Source organism: Papilio machaon, chromosome 3 (genome assembly GCF_912999745.1).
Source record: "Papilio machaon chromosome 3, ilPapMach1.1, whole genome shotgun sequence".
Lineage (NCBI taxonomy): Eukaryota > Metazoa > Arthropoda > Insecta > Lepidoptera > Papilionidae > Papilio > Papilio machaon.
In genome coordinates, this window is record NC_059988.1 from 8,365,524 (window position 1) to 8,384,659 (window position 19,136).

Here is a 19,136-nt window from a genome sequence, read left to right on the forward strand (position 1 = left end):
CTTCATTTCACTTTAACATGTTCAGTGCCACTGCGATTTTTTTCGCGTGACAGTAAACTCGCAGGACGAGTTTGGTGACATTGTATGTGTCATGTCAGATTGACTTCAAATTATTTACTACTAGCTTTTATCCGCGACTCCGTCCGCGCGGAATAAAAAATAGAAAACGGGGTAAAAATTATCCTATGTCCGTTTCCTGGTTCTAAGCTACCTGCCCACCAATTTTCAGTCAAATCGATTCAGCCGTTCTTGAGTTATAAATAGTGTAACTAACACGACTTTCTTTTATATACATAGATAGATTTCTTCTCATATGATTAGTGATATTATTATTTTAAATTAAATATGCTTGATAAATAAATATATTGTATAATAAGTGATATTGTATATGATACTCACTGCCCCTTAGAATGACAAATGTTCGAGTATTTAGTGAGTTTTTTTTATATTTTGTCATGTCTCTGAGTGATATTAAGAACGGCGCTAAATGTTTAATGTTATAATTTCCACAAGCTTGTGTATTGTAGAATTGAAAAATGTTTTTTCAGAGACCATAAAGTCGATTTTTACTAAGCTTTAGCTTTCTAGAATTAGTTCTCTTTACTCTGAGATAGTGTTACTGAAAATGTCAGTTTCAAATTCCATTGTATGACTTTTTTTATTTAATTATGGTCTCTGCTTTCTGTTTAAAATAAATTTATATTTTTTTCCTAAAATGTTCCGTTAATTTCGTTCGTTTAAAACTTTACTTTTGTTTTAAAGGTACGGGAAAGATCGCATGATATTTTGATGTATTAACAAACTTGCCATATCTCACGTATTTCGAACTTTATATGTAACATTTGTAAATATTTTCAAGTGTAATGTGAATTTCTTCCTAAGTTTTTTTTTATTGCACGAAGAAAATTTCATCTTCGTGTACAATAAAAATATAGTATTATAAGATTCACACTTTATGACGGCTCGTGGTTAACTAAGAGCACAGATAGGTCACTTCGGGTGGTGGAAAGGGCGCGGAGAGACATAAACCTGCTTCTCTTAACGTTCCGCCTATATTCGTAAAAATATTTGTGTTCTGCGAAACAACTCGTGTGAATTTAAAACAACAAGATGTACGCGGGAATATCTTAATTTGTTTTCACGCAGCAACTCGTGCGAAATTACGAGCAATCATAAAGTTTGAATAGCACTGTATTATAAGAAAATGACATTAGCTTCGATTAAACATTAACCCAACGTTCTTATGATTCAAATCCATATCGCGTTTGTTAATTATTCAACTTACAAATTTATTGGAAAATCATATAATTTAAACGACAATAAAAAATAACTTAAGTACCAATAGATAATTATGATTTTTCATATTTAATTAAAATTATTTCAACTTATTTATGTATTACTTAATTATATTTTTCGTTTAGTGTCCGTGTTTACTAAAATGTACAAAAGTTTTTGTTAGCTCCGCTTTTCTTTAGAGATCCAGGTACCATCTTCTATTTCACTTTAGGATGGCCACTGATAAAATTTTATTGGTTCAAATCCCACATAACTCTGTCTACCTAGATCTTAGTTAGATTTCCTCTTGATATGAAATAAAAAAATAAAATGGAATTAGATCAATTTGTATAAGTCTTCAGTAGAATCACACAGTTATTCATTTAATAATATTCGTCATATTCTGATCTCTGTTAAAAATTGTTTCTTTTTATTTTATAATTCAATTTAGTTCTTATGAAAGTGATTATTATAGTTATAGATATTAAATTTGTTTATTTTTAAAATATTTAAGTAATAAGACATTTATGAACCGTTACTTTTAAATGGCAACATTCCCGAAATTATATAAAAATATCATTAAATTCATAATCCGTCGCATTTTTAATTATATAAAGATCTGATGTTAATGTAATTTTTATTTAAAGAATCGAAAAGTTTAAGTTGTATTTAATGAAAATTTTATTATTAATAGCCATTTAAAATGTCTAAATAGTTCTCTAGTTAAATATGTGTAAAAATATATGCGATTGTAAGATTTAATTTGTCCCAGACCTGCCATACTACAGTCTAATGCCCGAATACTGAAACGTTACTTAAATATCTCGTTTCGTAAGCATTGCTTACAATTTAACAGACGTCAAAATTTAAGTGGAATACACAAACGCAAATCAAGACATGTAAGCGCGTGATTCCGTAAGTAGACGTATTATTTTTACGTCATGGCAACATTCTTTGTTTTCGGTCAAAGAGTGTATAAAAAATACTTGTTCTCGATTACGTTACCTCCGTGAAGTTGGCCCCCTCACATTAATTTTTTTAACTTTTTTTTACGCAAATCGTTTGAGAATCGTTTGAGAGGGTTTGAGAGAAAAGAAATATCGTTTGAGAGTTCCTACTTTCTCCGTAAAAACAATTTCAAATTCTAGTGTGAAGTTGGCCCCCACACATTACTATTTTTTCTTTTTTTCAATGCGAATCGTTAGAGAGTCGTTTGAGAGACATTAAGAGAAAAGAAATATCGTTTGAGAGTTTTTACTTTTTCTGTAATAAATATTTTAATTCTGGGCATCGAAAGTTACAAATCGATTTTCCTTTTTTTCCAAATTAAATATGGCAATCATGCACTTGGACGTTTCAAATTTATTGTGTAGGTAGAGAATGGTAAGAGAGTGATTGAGAGAAAAGAGAAATCGTTTGAGAGTTAATACTTTTCCTGAAATAAATATTTCAATTTCTGAATCGAAAGTAACAAATCGATTTTTCTTTTTTCCGAATTAAATATGGCAATCATGCACTTAGACGATTCAAATTTATGGTGTAGGTAGAGAATAGTAATAGAGTGATTGAGAGAAAACAGAAATCGTTTGAGAGTTAATACTTTTTCTGAAATATATATTTCAATGTCGGAATCGAAAGTAACAAATCGATTTTCCTTTTTTCCGAATTAAATATAGCAATCATGCACTTAGACGTTTCAAATTTATTGTGTAGGTAGAGAATGCTTAGAGAGTGATTGAGAGAAAAGAGAAATCGTTTGAGAGTTAATACTTTTTCTGATAAATATATTTCAATGTCGGAATCGAAAGTTACAAATCGATTTTTCTTTTATTTCGAATTAAATATGGCGATCATGCACTTAGACGATTTAAATTTATGGTGTAGACAGAGAATGGTAATAGAGTGATTGAGAGAAAACAGAAATCGTTTGAGAGTTAATAGTTTTCCTGAAATAAATATTTCAATGTCGGAATCGAAAGTAACAAATCGATTTTCCTTTTTTCCGAATTAAATATGGCAATCATGCACTTAGACGATTCAAATTTATGGTGTAGACAGAGAATGCTTAGAGAGTGATTGGGAGAAAAGAGAAATCGTTTGAGAGTTAATACTTTCTCTTAAATAAATATTTCAATTTCGGAATCGAAAGTTACAGATCGGTTTTCCTTTACTCCGAAATAAATATGGCAATCATGCACTTAGAAGATTTAAATTTATTGTGTAGACAGAGAATGCTTAGAGAGTGATTGGGAGAAAAGAGAAATCGTTTGAGAGTTAATACTTTTTTTGAAATAAATATTTCAATGTCGGAATCGAGTTACAAATCGATTTTTCTTTTATTACGAATTAAATATGGCAATCATGCACTTGGACGTTTCAAATTTATTGTGTAGGTAGAGAATGCTTAGAGAGTGATTGAGAGAAAAGAGAAATCGTTTGAGAGTTAATACTTTTTCTGAAATAAATGTTTCAATATCGGAATCGAAAGCTAAAAATCGATTTTCCTTTTTTTCGAATTAAATATGGGAATCATGAGGATAAACGATTCAAATTTATTGTGTATGTAGAGAATGGTTATAGATTGATTTAAAAAGAGAAATCGTTTGAGAGTTAATACTTTTTCTGAAATAAATATTTAAATTTTTGAGATTTGTAAGTTTTTGAAAATCGATTAGTAACTTTCGATTCCGACATTGAAATATATATTTCAGAAAAAGTATTAACTCTCAAACGATTTATCTTTTCTCTCAATCACTCTCTAAGCATTCTCTGTCTACACCATAAATTTAAATCGTCTAAGTGCATGATTGCCATATTTAATTCGGAAAAAAGGAAAATCGATTTGTAACTTTCGATTCCGATATTGAAATATTTATTTCAGGAAAAGTATTAACTCTCAAACGATTTCTGTTTTCTCTCAATCACTCTCTTACCATTCTCTGTCTACACCATAAATTTAAATCGTCTAAGTGCATGATTGCCATATTTAATACGGAAAAAAGGAAAATCGATTTGTTACTTTCGAATCCGACATTGAAATATTTATTTCAGGAAAAGTATTAACTCTCAAACGATTTCTGTTTTCTCTCAATCACTCTATTACCATTCTCTGTCTACACCATAAATTTAAATCGTCTAAGTGCATGATTGCCATATTTAATTCGGAAAAAAGGAAAATCGATTTGTTACTTTCGATTCAGAAATTGAAATATTTATTTCAGGAAAAGTATTAACTCTCAAACGATTTCTGTTTTCTCTCAATCACTCTCTTACCATTCTCTGTCTACACCATAAATTTAAATCGTCTAAGTGCATGATTGCCATATTTAATTCGGAAAAAAGGAAAATCGATTTGTTACTTTCGATTCCGACATTGAAATATTTATTTCAGGAAAAGTATTAACTCTCAAACGATTTCTGTTTTCTCTCAATCACTCTATTACCATTCTCTGTCTACACCATAAATTTAAATCGTCTAAGTGCATGATCACCATATTTAATTCGAAATAAAAGAAAAATCGATTTGTAACTTTCGATTCCGACATTGAAATATTTATTTCAAAAAAAGTATTAACTCTCAAACGATTTCTGTTTTCTCTCAATCACTCTATTACCATTCTCTACCTACACCATAAATTTGAATCGTCTAAGTGCATGATTGCCATATTTAATTCGGAAAAAAGGAAAATCGATTTGTTACTTTCGATTCAGAAATTGAAATATTTATTTCAGGAAAACTATTAACTCTCAAACGATTTCTGTTTTCTCTCAATCACTCTATTACTATTCTCTACCTACACCATAAATTTGAATCGTCTAAGTGCATGATTGCCATATTTAATTCGGAAAAAAGGAAAATCGATTTGTTACTTTCGATTCAGAAATTGAAATATTTATTTCAGGAAAAGTATTAACTCTCAAACGATTTCTCTTTTCTCTCAATCACTCTCTTACCATTCTCTACCTACACAATAAATTTGAAACGTCCAAGTGCATGATTGCCATATTTAATTTGGAAAAAAAGGAAAATCGATTTGTAACTTTCGATGCCCAGAATTAAAATATTTATTACAGAAAAAGTAAAAACTCTCAAACGATATTTCTTTTCTCTTAATGTCTCTCAAACGACTCTCTAACGATTCGCATTGAAAAAAATAAGAAAAAGTAAAGTGAGGGGGCCAACTTCACACTAGAATTTGAAATTGTTTTTACGGAGAAAGTAGGAACTCTCAAACGATATTTATTTTCTCTCAAACCCTCTCAAACGATTCTCAAACGATTTGCGTAAAAAAAAGTTAAAAAAATTAAAGTGAGGGGGCCAACTTCACGGAGGTGATTACGTTTTCTTAAAATTCACTTTACGTATCCGTTTCACGCAGCATGGCTTGGACAACCTATAGTAGTTGTAAGACGTGTTCATTCCCAAATAGTAAAGAAAATTAAAATAAAAATACTAAATAATCAAAAATCAAAGAAGGTTGTTAAAAAATATCCTTTCTGTTTAAAGTATTATTAAATAAAAAAAAAATTAAAAAATTTGACCATACTTTTGTAGAATGGAAAGCATCTGGCGTTATGTTTTGACAAGTTTAAATTAATAAAATTTTAATAAATCATCAAGACACTTTTTAAGCAGTTTAAGCGGGCGCAGACAGATGTCGCTACAAACCTATTTGCGATTTCGATATATTCTCGTTCAGTCGGCATTTTTATATAAATACTAGCTGTCGCCCGCGACTCCGTTCGCGCGCAGTTAAAAAAACTTTATAGGGGTATGAATAATAGATTTTGGCCGATTCTCAGACCTACTGAATATGCTCACAAAATTTCATGAGAATCGGTCAAGCCATTTCGGAGGAGTACGGGAACGAACATTGTGACATGAGAATTTTATTTGTCTGAATGCGATGATAATGATGAAGCAGACATGTTAACACCTTAGATTTTCACTTTTAAGATAGCTCGCGACCACTCTTAAATTGTTGGCGTACTTAAGTCGACATGACAGTTCTTTTGACAGCAAAATGTCGTTGAGTGACGATCCAGTATAAGAAATGTGATATTGAGTGGCCTTTAAGCATGGTACAGTCAGCTTCATAAATATAGTGGCAGTCAAGATATCCAAATATATAGGAACACCTAAAGTGATCAATTATATAAGTACAACCAAAGTTATCAAATTAATTGAAGCATCCACTCTGCTCAAAAACACCGGAGCGTTCACATCGTCATATATATGAGTACATTCAAAGTGCTCATAATTATAGTTACAGACATAGCGTCAATAGTAACGAAGCATCGAAAGTATGCAAAAATATCGTAACATTTGACAAAATTGAACTCTATCTCTATTTACTTAAGATACACTTTGAAATATACTACTTCTGTTAAATTCATTTGACGCTTTGTATCAACATAATAGGTTGTCCAATAAGTTCGTTCCGATTTTCAATAGGTATCTTAGAATAGACCCGAATATATTATAGGTACAATTATTGAAAACATATGACATGTTTACATAACACATACATACTGAAAAGCTTAACTTCAGCCATATTTTGACAAATGGTAGGACACGATTCGTTCTTTTCTATCAGTTTTATAAAAACTGATTGACTTAATTTTTGCCGAAATACATAAGACTTTTTGCTATAAAATCGAACAAATATAATTTAAAAGACGTATGCCAAAACTTAAGGGCCTAAAATTTCGCTTAAAAATGGGCACGAACTTATCGGACAACCCAACATTTTTCTTCTTATTATTATAACGCTTAAAATTTATAAATTTACGATACATGACAGATACCTAATCTACCTATCTATATATATAAAAGAAAGTCGTGTTAGTTACACTGTTTATAACTCAAGTTCGGTCGAACTGATTTAGCTGAAAATTGATGGGGAGGTAGCTTAGAACTAGGAGACGGACATAGGAACTTTTTATCTTGTGAGCATTTTTTTTATTCCGCGCGGACGAAGTCGCGGGTAAAAGCTAGTAAGTAATATCAAATTTTATTCTGTCACAATAAGTGCTAGTTTCAGTGTTTTACTATTTTCGCCGCAGTACGTAAGTTTAATGGTTCGAATCCCAGGCTTACAAGGTTTTTATTTTTCAATATTATCAATATATGTATAGAGCTTGATTTATTTTTAATGAAAAGGAAAAATCTAGTAATTTACTTAGAATATGTTTTTTACTTAAGAAAAACAATTTAAAATTTTTAATTTTGGGGTATTAAATATTTAAATAAAATTAATAACGATTAGGTTCGGCCATCTATACAACTTCTGTTAAATTAATTGACAATTTGTATCAAAATATTTTTCTCTTCCTGTTAGGTATCTTTAGTCCGGTTGCAGTAGAATTTTCCAAGCATAGATTTATTACACGTATTCGATGTCGCCAGTGACAGTCCGCGCGGAATTTAATGACGAAACTTACAATAATAAACGTGAACAATAAAAAAACATGCTAATGACGTCTCGGTTAAAAAAAGGGACAAGGAATATTGTGGTTCCTTAATTTTTAAAGATGTCGAATAGTAACCAACAATTGTTGCGAAAGATTTCAATTTTATATAACGCTTTGATAATAAAATTAAAAATCTTAAAAATGTAAAAATAAGTTTGGGATTCGAATCGCCAAAACTGCGTATTACAGCGAACAGTTAAACCGTAAGGCCAAACTGGCATATATGGTGATAAATTAAAATTTGATATTGCTTATCTATCTCGTACCTATCTGTCATGCGGGACGTAAACTTGAAGTAAATAGCAAAAAAATGTTTTGATATAAAATGTCAAATGAATTTAACAGAAGTAGTATATTTCAAAGTGTATCTTAAGTAAATAGAGATAGAGTTCAATTTTGTCAAATGTTACGATATTTTTGCATACTTTCGATGCTTCGTTACTATTGACGCTATATCTGTAACTATAATTATGAGCACTTTGAATGTACTCATATATATGACGATGTGAACGCTCCGGTGTTTTTGAGCAGAGTGGATGCTTCAATTATTTTGATAACTTTGGTTGTACTTATATAATTGATCACCTTAGGTGTTCCTATATATTTGGATATCTTGACTGCCACTATATTTATGAAGCTGACTGTACGATTTGATTGCCATCAAAGTTGAGATGCGTCTTTAACTGACTTACGAAAATTGCATATTGGAGTTTAAGCGTGGTCTTATAATTTAAGACGCTCTTACATATTTAAGTGACGTTTCAGTATTCGGGCATAAGACACGCTACGATGATGTTCCACTTTACCTAAACGTGTATGTACAGCTTTATAAATAACGCGAGATATTAGAATGTGAATTTTTTTGTTTATAGTCAGTTATATTTGCTGCGGATGTGTTATTTTAGTATCATTAATGGAAATAAAAGGTTACAAATTATATTTGTTTTTTTTATACAAATAGTTTTAAACTCGTTATTTTCTCACAAGTATTCCGATTTGTCTAATTTCCAAATTGCGAAACTGGGAAACAGCGACATCTAGCGACGGATAGTAAAACGATACAGTTCTGCATTGCGGCGAATAGCGAAAACGTTAAAAATTACGACAAACTTCGACTCATATTGGAATATCATTTTTGTATTTGGTATTGAAAAGTTATTCTTCTTCATTTATATATGAAAAAAACTTATTGAAAATTTAGCAATTTTTGGATTTTATATTTACTCATATTTTCATCGAAAGATAACAGTATTAAATTTTTATAAATTTAAAACATAAAATATTTAGATTTTTTTAATTTGGTTTTTATTTTTAATTTCTAAGTTAAGAATTATGAAAAAATAATTTTTGTTCCGTGTTCGAATATGATTTAAAAAGTATCAAAAGTTAAAAGTACAGTTAAAGGTAAAAGTACTTACTATGAATAATGTTACCGTTTTAATTTTTTTAATACTGTCCAAAATGCAAACTTAGTGAAAACAGCCGTGATGGCTAGCACGAAGTAGCCAGCGTGTCGTGTGGTGACGCAGCTCGAATGACAATAAACAGGTGCTGGATATTTTGAGACGAGTTTGAGACATACAGCGACATCCTTAAATTTGTTTCGAAGGTAATGAGAATGTTTAGATATATAATAGATGGATGGATTTTGTTATTAGGTATCTCCAGATCAGCTCAATGGATCTGAAAAGTATAAACATAGAACATAGTGTGGAAGAACACAAAGTTTTATGATAGTTTTTTTTTAATTCAGCTAATCTTTCATAACCCTTGTGGATAAGGTACTCATTCTGATCTGATTGATCATATTATGTTGGATAAACTATAAAATTTAAACATAATAAAGCAACCGTTATTATTTCACCATGATATATGACCGGTAACTATTCAACCGTATCGCTTTATTGCTTGTTTTATTTAAATAAGCTTTTTATTAAAGCTACGTCCATATTAACGAGAGTCAATGAGCGGAACCGATACTTCACTGACTGTCATGTGTGACTGGAAACTATAGATTTGAACACACCTTTCATTGTTTAATTCATCTACACGCACTCTTAATTACTTTTATTACCTTGTTTAAATTCCCAATCGTTAATATAATACTTTAATTAATTCCCACAAGTTCAGATACATTTTTATTAAGTACTTACTATCGCGATATTATTACACGCGACTTCGTTAGCGCAGAAATAAAAAAGAAGCCTATGTATGCCCACGTGAATCAGCCACCTTCCCGTCAAAGTCCTGTCAAATCGTTTCAGAGATTACTCGGAACATATGCGACTTTGCGCCCAAACACGCAGACAAAAATGTTTTTTTCGTTATCAACTACGCAAATATGAGTTTTATTTCGATATTATTATTACCTACAGACAATCGAATTTTATTGATATGTATAGATTTGTTTTTTATGGTTGAGTTGGATGATACTTCTTGTCAAACACAACTTTTACCAAGTTAGCTTTCCAAAACAAATTTTTCTTTGTTGAGCTAAATATTTATTGACATAATGACTACTATTTATGTTGGTTGTTATGTGACAATCAGTATTTTATAACGTAGATGATCCGTGTTGAGTTTGGTAGCGCGAGTGAAAATGCATTGTCCGAAGCAGCATCAGTCAGTACCCGTGGGTACTTTCTCACGGGCCCCGCTCTCTACAGCGCCGGTGAAAACGCCTTTTGTTTGCAACTTACACCCAACTTTGGATGATTTAACGCTTATTGTTGTCAAGAAAAACGCATCCTATATCATGGATTTTGTTTTTGTTAGTGTCGTAGCGTTCACATTCACATGTCAATATTGAAAATTGTATTTAAGACGTTGTATTTTGTTGGTATTGATTTTCTTAACGATTGTCAACTTATATATATTTCTGATGTAACAGATTGCAGTGTTTCATAAAGAAGTTATAACATTGGAGTAAGTAAATAAGAAAGTCTCGCTACCAAAAACTCAGTCTTAGTTGGCCATTCCCAACGCCTCTATAGCATACGATTCTCCTCCTATCGCATTTGGTGATCTATTTTTCTAGTAAGTTTCTCTTATAAGGATGTAATTAACTACTTTGCGGCGAACTAGAACACAAAGAATACTTATTTGTCATGAAAGTATTTGATGACAGAAGACATTAAAATTAGAGCGCGTGAAGAGTCAATATGCAATGAATCACGTTGTTAGTTCGCCGGCTGCTCGTGCTGTTTTGATCTTGACTTTATTAGTCTGCTGAATGTCCTTAAATAGCAGCTGCGACTGCGACAGATCGTCTGTCCATTCCTTTTTTATGTCTCCCACAGCTTTGCCGCACTCCGGAGCCCATTCATATCGTATGGGGTTGCGCTATTATTTATAGTTTAATATTACTAATATTATAAATGCGAATGTTTGGATGGATGGATGTTTGTTTGAAGGTATCTCCGGAACAGCTTAACGGATCTTGATGAAATTTGGCACAGATGTAGAATATAGTCTGGAAGAACACATAGGTTACTCATAAGGTCTTATTTAATTCCGCGGACGGAGTCGCGGGCGACAGCTAGTTTGTAATATTGCAAGATTCAAAGTTTGTGGGTCGTGGTTGCAAGCACATGTCTGGAGGAAATCTGGTGGGCCCATTAAGGGTGGAGGAAAGCTGGTGTTGTGTATAAATTTGTCAATAAATTTGGATGGTTTTATACAAGGGGTAGCCCTCTTGCGTTTTTAGTTGGTTTTAAGTTTAGTTGGTTTACAGTATGTAAAGAGTGTGAATTTTTTTGCTTAGTGTGTTTGACATTTGAATCTACTCCTAATGTTTTATGTTTTCTAATTACATTATACTTTCACGAACATCTACTTAATGTTCTTAAAGTCATTACCTCAGTACGTCGGAGCTAGGTAACAGTCGATGAGTCCAGTAAAGGCGGATGCAAAGTAATTACCCTCAATGCAGCTAAGTGACCATCCCAACACTGACCGAATTTGATCATCAATTAGTATCACTTTCTCTTACTAACCCATCAATTATCCTACATGTGAGAAAGAAACGAACGATGTGAAGATGGTGCAATGCTGCGACAGTTACATTTGTATTTCGCATGTTCAGCGATAAATTACCATCGCATTAACAATGTGATGTAATCTCGTAAATGTAATGTTAGTTTATTCACACTGGTAGACGCCAGCAACAACAACTGCTGCACTAATGGATCGGCTCGCCTAGTAAAAACCACGACCACACAGAAGACAGATGTGAAGTGGTAGCAATTTCGTATTTCGCCCGATAAATATGGTGTCGAAAGCCTAATCTAAACCTTCTTCCCCTACCCACCCTCTTATAGGGGAATGGATGGGAATGGAATGGGGATTATTAGAAGGAGATGACGTATAGTAACTGGAAATATTCTAGATGTCTATGGGCCGCGCCCGCTTCGCTATTTCAGAAAATCAGGTGGTCGTTGGTTTGCCACCTCGCGATATAAAAAAAATCACTTATTTTTAATATACAAAAATTGTTATTAATAGGAGGAACAAATCCTCACCAACAGTGATATCGATAAAGTTGCCCTTTGTTAGCAACTTTATCGATGTCACAATCTAGCAATATCTTGACCAGCCGTTAACTCCTGTTTTCTCTGTAAAAAATCTTTTGTATGAGAAATCTAATTTCGTTTCATCCGTAGCGTAAATCTCTTGCTTATAATCTAAAGTATTGGTTTATAGATATTGCATTTTGATTACAATCTATAAAAGTTTCTAAACATTCCGTATTTCATCTTAATAGGCGCCTATTTAATCTTTCGTAAGATATAATAATTTTGATGCGAAATCCATTCCGTTTCACAACACTAGGAAGATATTTCGCGATTATATTATTAACTGTAACGGATTTTAAAGTAATCTTTCGGAATACTGCCTTGTTTTTTTTTAATTTAACGAATTCCGCATAGATTTTAAATCAGGTAATGTCCTTGACTAACCATGGGGTTCTGAGGCCAAAATCTCCTATAAAACATATTGTTAGCTCTGATTTGTTGTCTTATGTATACAGAGATTTAAGTCTGAGAAACCCACGGTAACTGCCACAAATATCCAGAAGTTTATTACTAGCACTTAAACTATTCGAAATAACTATTAATTCGTTAAGTAACTGATAATTTACGAAGTAGGTAAGTAACGGTAATCGAATAAATGTATTTTTCTGTAAAAAAAAAACGATTTATTGGTGAAATCGCGAACAGATGTAATTTATCTTTGAATTCAATTGAAGCATCGATAGTTATTTCGTAAGAGACGTTCTCAAACAAATTACATTTGGTTAGACAAGCAGCGGACGGTGTTGGATAACTTATCTGAAACTTGGCAGTGTAACAAATCTATTACCTATATTATATTTTAAGAGAAAGTCTTACTATTCATTGTTAAAATTTAACTGTTATATAGCATATTTCATTATAAAAAAATTAAAAAAAAGAAGTACCAACAAGCAGGTAGATAGCAATTTCGGGGTTTATTGAAACTGTTTTCTTATTTTTATCTCATTTAAACCATAAATACTTGTGGCAAGAAAAATAAAACACTAAGTTTAAGTACCCTAAGTATGAACTTAACCAATAAGTTAAACAAAGTTTAGTTAAAAGAAAGCACAAATGTATCGCGAACAATCGTTTAGTCATAGATGCGTTTGCGATGAAATCATTCTGCAGTTCTGTTGTTCCAACTTTTAACATAAGTATCGGTTTCCACTGTTGAAAAACTAGTGCAAAAACATATTTTCATCTTATTCTCCTTGATAATATCTGTGGGCCTAGCACGAATAATCATGACAATCGCCATCTTGTTTTTTCATTCAACAAAATTTGTTTTTTTTGTGAAGCGCCCCTATTGGCCATAAAGTACACCAAAAATCTCATACTAATTTTGACATAATTGACTATAGGGATATGAAGATGATGGTCACAAATATTCGTGCTAGGTCTTGTTATTGTACCGGACTTGCTCTGTCCTAGTAACATAGTCGTCTCAGTTTGTCAAAATGTACGAAGTATAACATTACTTTAATTGTACGTAAGCAGGTCTGTTCTCTCTATTCGCACTTTGTACGGTCGTTGACATGGTTTTATTTCAAATTGTTACTTTTACTTAACTAAAATAATTCGTATGAAAATTCCTGCTCTCTCACGCAATGCTCATATTTTCTAGATATTTCTAATATTCTTTTTGGTGTGGTATTTTATATGAAAATGCTATATCAAGGTCGAGTGCGTTTGTTAAAGTAATGTTCACGACTTATTTAGGTTTTAGTTATGTTAATTAGGTGACAGGGTAAAGTTTAATGACCCAAAGTTGGGGGCCTTCAAGAGTAGAGTGAATAGGCATCTACAAAGCTAGTGCGCACCATCTTTAGACCACATCTTCACCTCATCGGGTGAGATCGTGGTCAAGCGCTAACTTTTTCAATATAAAAAAAAACTCATTATCACGTATGGCGTATAAATTGTCTATTGCGAAGTAATGAAATATTGACGTTAAAACCATCAACAATTGGGCCACGCTATCATATGTAGCATCAAACAAAATGTTAATTGCAATAAAAAGAGAACGGAACTCTCTGACGTAACTGATCCCACAATGACGGAGTTCAATTGAGATCGCTTCCATTGTTCTGACTTCGAAGTGAAATTAACATTCGTAATTAGTTGATATCGAAGTATCGCGCTTTACCGTTCTGCTTTGACTTTATTGCTTTATACTTATTGTTCTTTAGCTCGTTGTAATAGTTTTATTTAAATACAATTAATGCTTTATTGTTTCAATTCAATATGATGATAGAAACTTTCTGAAAGTAATTAGTTTTTCGCCTACAGATAAACGCAAATTTAAGTTTCATATATTGTTGTGTAGAGTCCAAGAGCGTCGCCAGCAGATGATTTGAGCTAAATTTCAGGAGGGGGAAAACGGGTTTTTCAAAGGTTGTGGCAGCGAGGTTTAGGCTAAGCGCCATCTGCGCCCGGTCACCTCAAGCCCGGTGAATTCCTCTTTAAGGCAAACAGTGACTAATCAGTTATGTATAAGGGAATAGGAAAAATTGACAAGTAGTTTTTGAGTTATCTATGTGGATCTAAAGTAATAGTATCTGAGAATTTCGAAGTTCTCTATATGTCTTTTTTATATTTTTTCAATTTTCTAGTGTAGCTGCCTTCCTTTGACCCCTTTCCCGACGTCTATTATAGAATCCAAGAAGTTTTAAGCTGGTAAATGATTATGGATTAAGAATAATGCCGAATATAAAGATGAAAGTCGTGTCGTGTCGCGTGTCGCGTCCAGGTCATCGAACTGCATTGATGCATTGATGTTACGAATTGATTGCTCGTATCGCGTTACCAAGTTCGAATCGATTCCATGTAAAGGCGCTTACAAACGCGTAATGCGCCGCTCAAATTGCACATCGGCGCTCAAAACGATACCTTCCGAGAACAATACAATAATATGGACCGTGTCGAATTTATGTCTTCGCCTTCGCGTGATAGAATGCGAATTAAACACAAAATGCAACCGGGGCATTGAAATTCAAGCTACGTCGCACGGCTGAATATCTACTTTTCACACAAAAAAAATATAGGGCATGTTACGGATAAGTAATTTGGCTTCTAATAAATAAAGGGATTTTTAAAATCAGTTCAAATATAATTTCTAAGTATAATAATTCAACGTATCTTACAATTGCGTTGTTTGCGTAAAATCTTGTTTTACTATTCCGTGATCTTATATCGCAATGGAATAAAGTAATAGATTTATATATTTATATATATATCTATATATATAAAAGAAAGTCGTGTTAGTTACACTATTTATAACTCAAGAACGGCTGAATCGATTTGACTGAAAATTGGTGGGCAGGTAGCTTAGAACCAGGAAATGGACATAGGACAATTTTTACCCCGTTTTCTATTTTTTATTCCGCGCGGACGGAGTCGCGGGTAAAAGCTAGTTATCTATATATATAAAAGAAAGTCGTGTTAGTTACACTATTTATAACTCAAGAATGGCTGAATCGATTTGACTGAAAATTGGTGGGCAGGTAGCTTAGAACCAGGAAACGGACATAGGATCATTTTTACCCTGTTTTCTATTTTTTATTCCGCGCGGACGGAGTCGCGGGTAAAAGCTAGTTTAATATATAAGAAAAGATCATTCTTACCTACCATAAACAAATGACAACAACGTTGTTAATCAATAACATAACTTTAATAAAAATTTAATAGTGCTGCAATAAATATAATTCGGACATCTCGTTTGTGTTACCTTGTGCTTATTTGAATCAATTTGGCGACCTCGTTTTTCTTAAGAGGGGCTTTGTTATGAATCGTTTCCGGAGACGTCAGCAAATTCGCTTTCATTACAAAATGATGTACACATTACGAATGACTATAAAATGTGAATTCGAACGAATAAATCTTCATGATTGATGTGAGATATTCTCAACACATTTGCGCGACATGTCGATTTAGTCGCAAATGAGATTTGTATTTTACGTCATTTGGTTTTCATCTCTTATAATTGTCACCCGCGACTCCGTTCGCGCGAGAAAAAAAAACTTAATAAGTAGCCTATGTGTTCTTTCAGACTATGATCTATATCTATGTGAAATTTCATCGAAATTTGTTGAGCCGTTCTGGATATACCTTCTAACAAAAATCCGCATTTATAATACGAGTATTAGTAAGATTTAAATGGGCATCTAAGAAACAAGCAGTTCTTTAAATAAAAAAATGTGTAACCTTAATACTGTCCGTAAGTACCAGGATTGCAGACAATAGCCGGTGGTTGCGTACTACCGCTCTCCGGGCCCTCCTACGTGAACAGGAACAATGCCTATTGTGGGAGCCAACACCATCCGTTACCATTTCACCGCCAATTTTAAATGGTCTAGCCTATAAGAGATAAAATGCTTAATGCCAAACAAAATTTGAATTTTTAATCCATATTTATTGATGTAAACATACTAATTTAATCAGAGACCACTTATTAAAATTTTAGTAGTTTTTAAGCATTCTCATTAATTTTATCTCACAAAACCACAACAAAAGATATGGTGAAATTCGTTGCGGGATTACAAGTCGCTGTCAAGTTATTAACACTGACCCGTGAAGAAGTTACCAGGCGAGCATAACAATGGGTGCAGTTTTGTTTTCTCTTCCCGCAATTCTAATTAACGTGTGGAAATGTACATTAATGTATGCCGCTTTGTTGTTTGCTTTAATTTGTGGTTCTTGTTTAAATTATCAACATTCGAGTTTGTTGTTATTTTTGAGAAGGAGTGAGAGAGACAATACTATGTTCTTCATGAACCATTATGTTTTTCATTTTAACAGTGGTAGATCCCGCAACATTATTTGTTGGGTGCACGAATTGGTCGGGACGACGGGTGCAATACCACGACCACACAGAAGACAGCCGTGAAGTGGAAGCAATTCCGCGTTTCGTCTGATGAGTGTGGTCCCGGAGGCCTAATTTTAGTCCTCTTTCCCTTCCCACCCTTTTCCTATTAGGAAAAGATGGTAAGGGGAAGTGGATTTGGCGGAAGAGGGGACGCATAGGAAGGGGAGATATCCTCTTTCTGGGCGTTCCCTTCTCCGTTGATTAAAGGTAGGCAACGCATCTGAATTTGCGGATGTCTATGGGCTACGGTCGCCTCGCTATTTCGGCGAATTCAGGTGGCCGTTTGCTTGTTTGTCACCTTTTGACATAAAAAAAGAGTACCACACAGTTTGTACTACTGAAACATGTCTCAGTTTCACTGGTTGAAAATGTTTGAAACATGTTTATAAGTATGGGTCGTACGTTGTTACGTCTACAGTCATTTACATAATAGCCCATCACATAGTGTTTGACGTTTGTCGTGAATTATGATCTTCCTGTTGTCACGGTCGATGTTGTGTCAAGCAATTGCCGCTCTATTGGTTAACGTTTTTGTTTTGTAAACGTACGCTCCAGTTTGTTGACCCCGCGCGCCCCGCACACCGCGCACACTCCGCACCGCGGTGCAACCGATACGATACCCATCAACAATGAAGCCTCAATTATACGCTGACGTAAGAATCTCACGAAAGTTACACTTAAATAAAACGGTCAAAGGTTGATGCGAATTAAATTGTTTGGATCACTTTCAGTTAATTTCGTTTTCAGGGTATTATAATTTAAAATACTGGTTAATTTCGAACAGCATGACTATTGTGTTAGTGATTTTTACTCGTTATAATGTTTAGTAGATGCCTAGACTAGTACTTATATAAAAGATATGTAAGTGTATACTATAAAAAATGACAGTGGATTACTGTTCTATAGTTCGTTTTCGCGGTATTTTTAAATGAATATTGGATAAGTAAGAGTTAATGTTCATGTATAATATGGTAACAGGTATTTCATTATTCATTTGAGTATATGAGAGCATCGATAAAAATAGCATGATTGTGGATAGTGGCATATCTTGTGACGTAAAAAAAAAAAGATAAGCCAATGCATTCGATATGTATTGCATTGTCGACGTATTGGCCAAAGAATTCGGTGAAATTGATTTTTTAATTAGTTCTTTTTTTATAGTGTTGGCTGCGCTGATTGCCAAGGTTTTTTACGTGTGGCAGTACTTAACTAAGTAACCTACAATTGTTTACAGTTCTATTATTAGTTGAATCTTTTCACAGCAGTCATTTCTTTTAAGAGTAATTATTCAAGCAAAGCCGGTTATGTTGGTGCAGATGATTCTGAGCCATCCATTTTTTCAAACTAACGCTTAATTATTGACAACCAATACAAAAATTGTATAAATTCGTTAGTATTTTCCGTAACCATGGAGTGGGTACCCATATACCTGCGTTAGTTAACGGAATACTCAAGTTGTAAACATTTCTAATTGTGCCAAACCAAACCAGTACGTTATCGTGAAGACGTCTTTTAGGATCTGTTTGTCAAGATAAGCGTCTCCTATACTTTATTTGCTATTTTATCAAATGACAGCCGTCACAAAATTAGATAAGAAATAAATGACATGCATTTCAGCTTCATAGTAAAAATGATCTGATGATCCTAAGTTAGCGCGTACCGAATAATTTCATACATTTTTACTATCGTGCATGTTCATAGGTAATTTGGTAACTTTGATAATCTTGTCACAATCAATGACTCTTAATGTCAATTAATGCTTGTTAAATGTATCAACTAGATTTGAACTCGTAACTATATAGAAATGTGAAGGTAATTCATTCGGTAAACAGGACTTTGAAAATGAAAGTGGCAACATTTTCTTTTTTCCACAAAGTTGTTTCTTGCATTTTTTTACAGTTGCACAGAAATCTAATCGTATAAATCATGGCCTTATTCTTATATAAACTGACAAAGCGATACCGTTT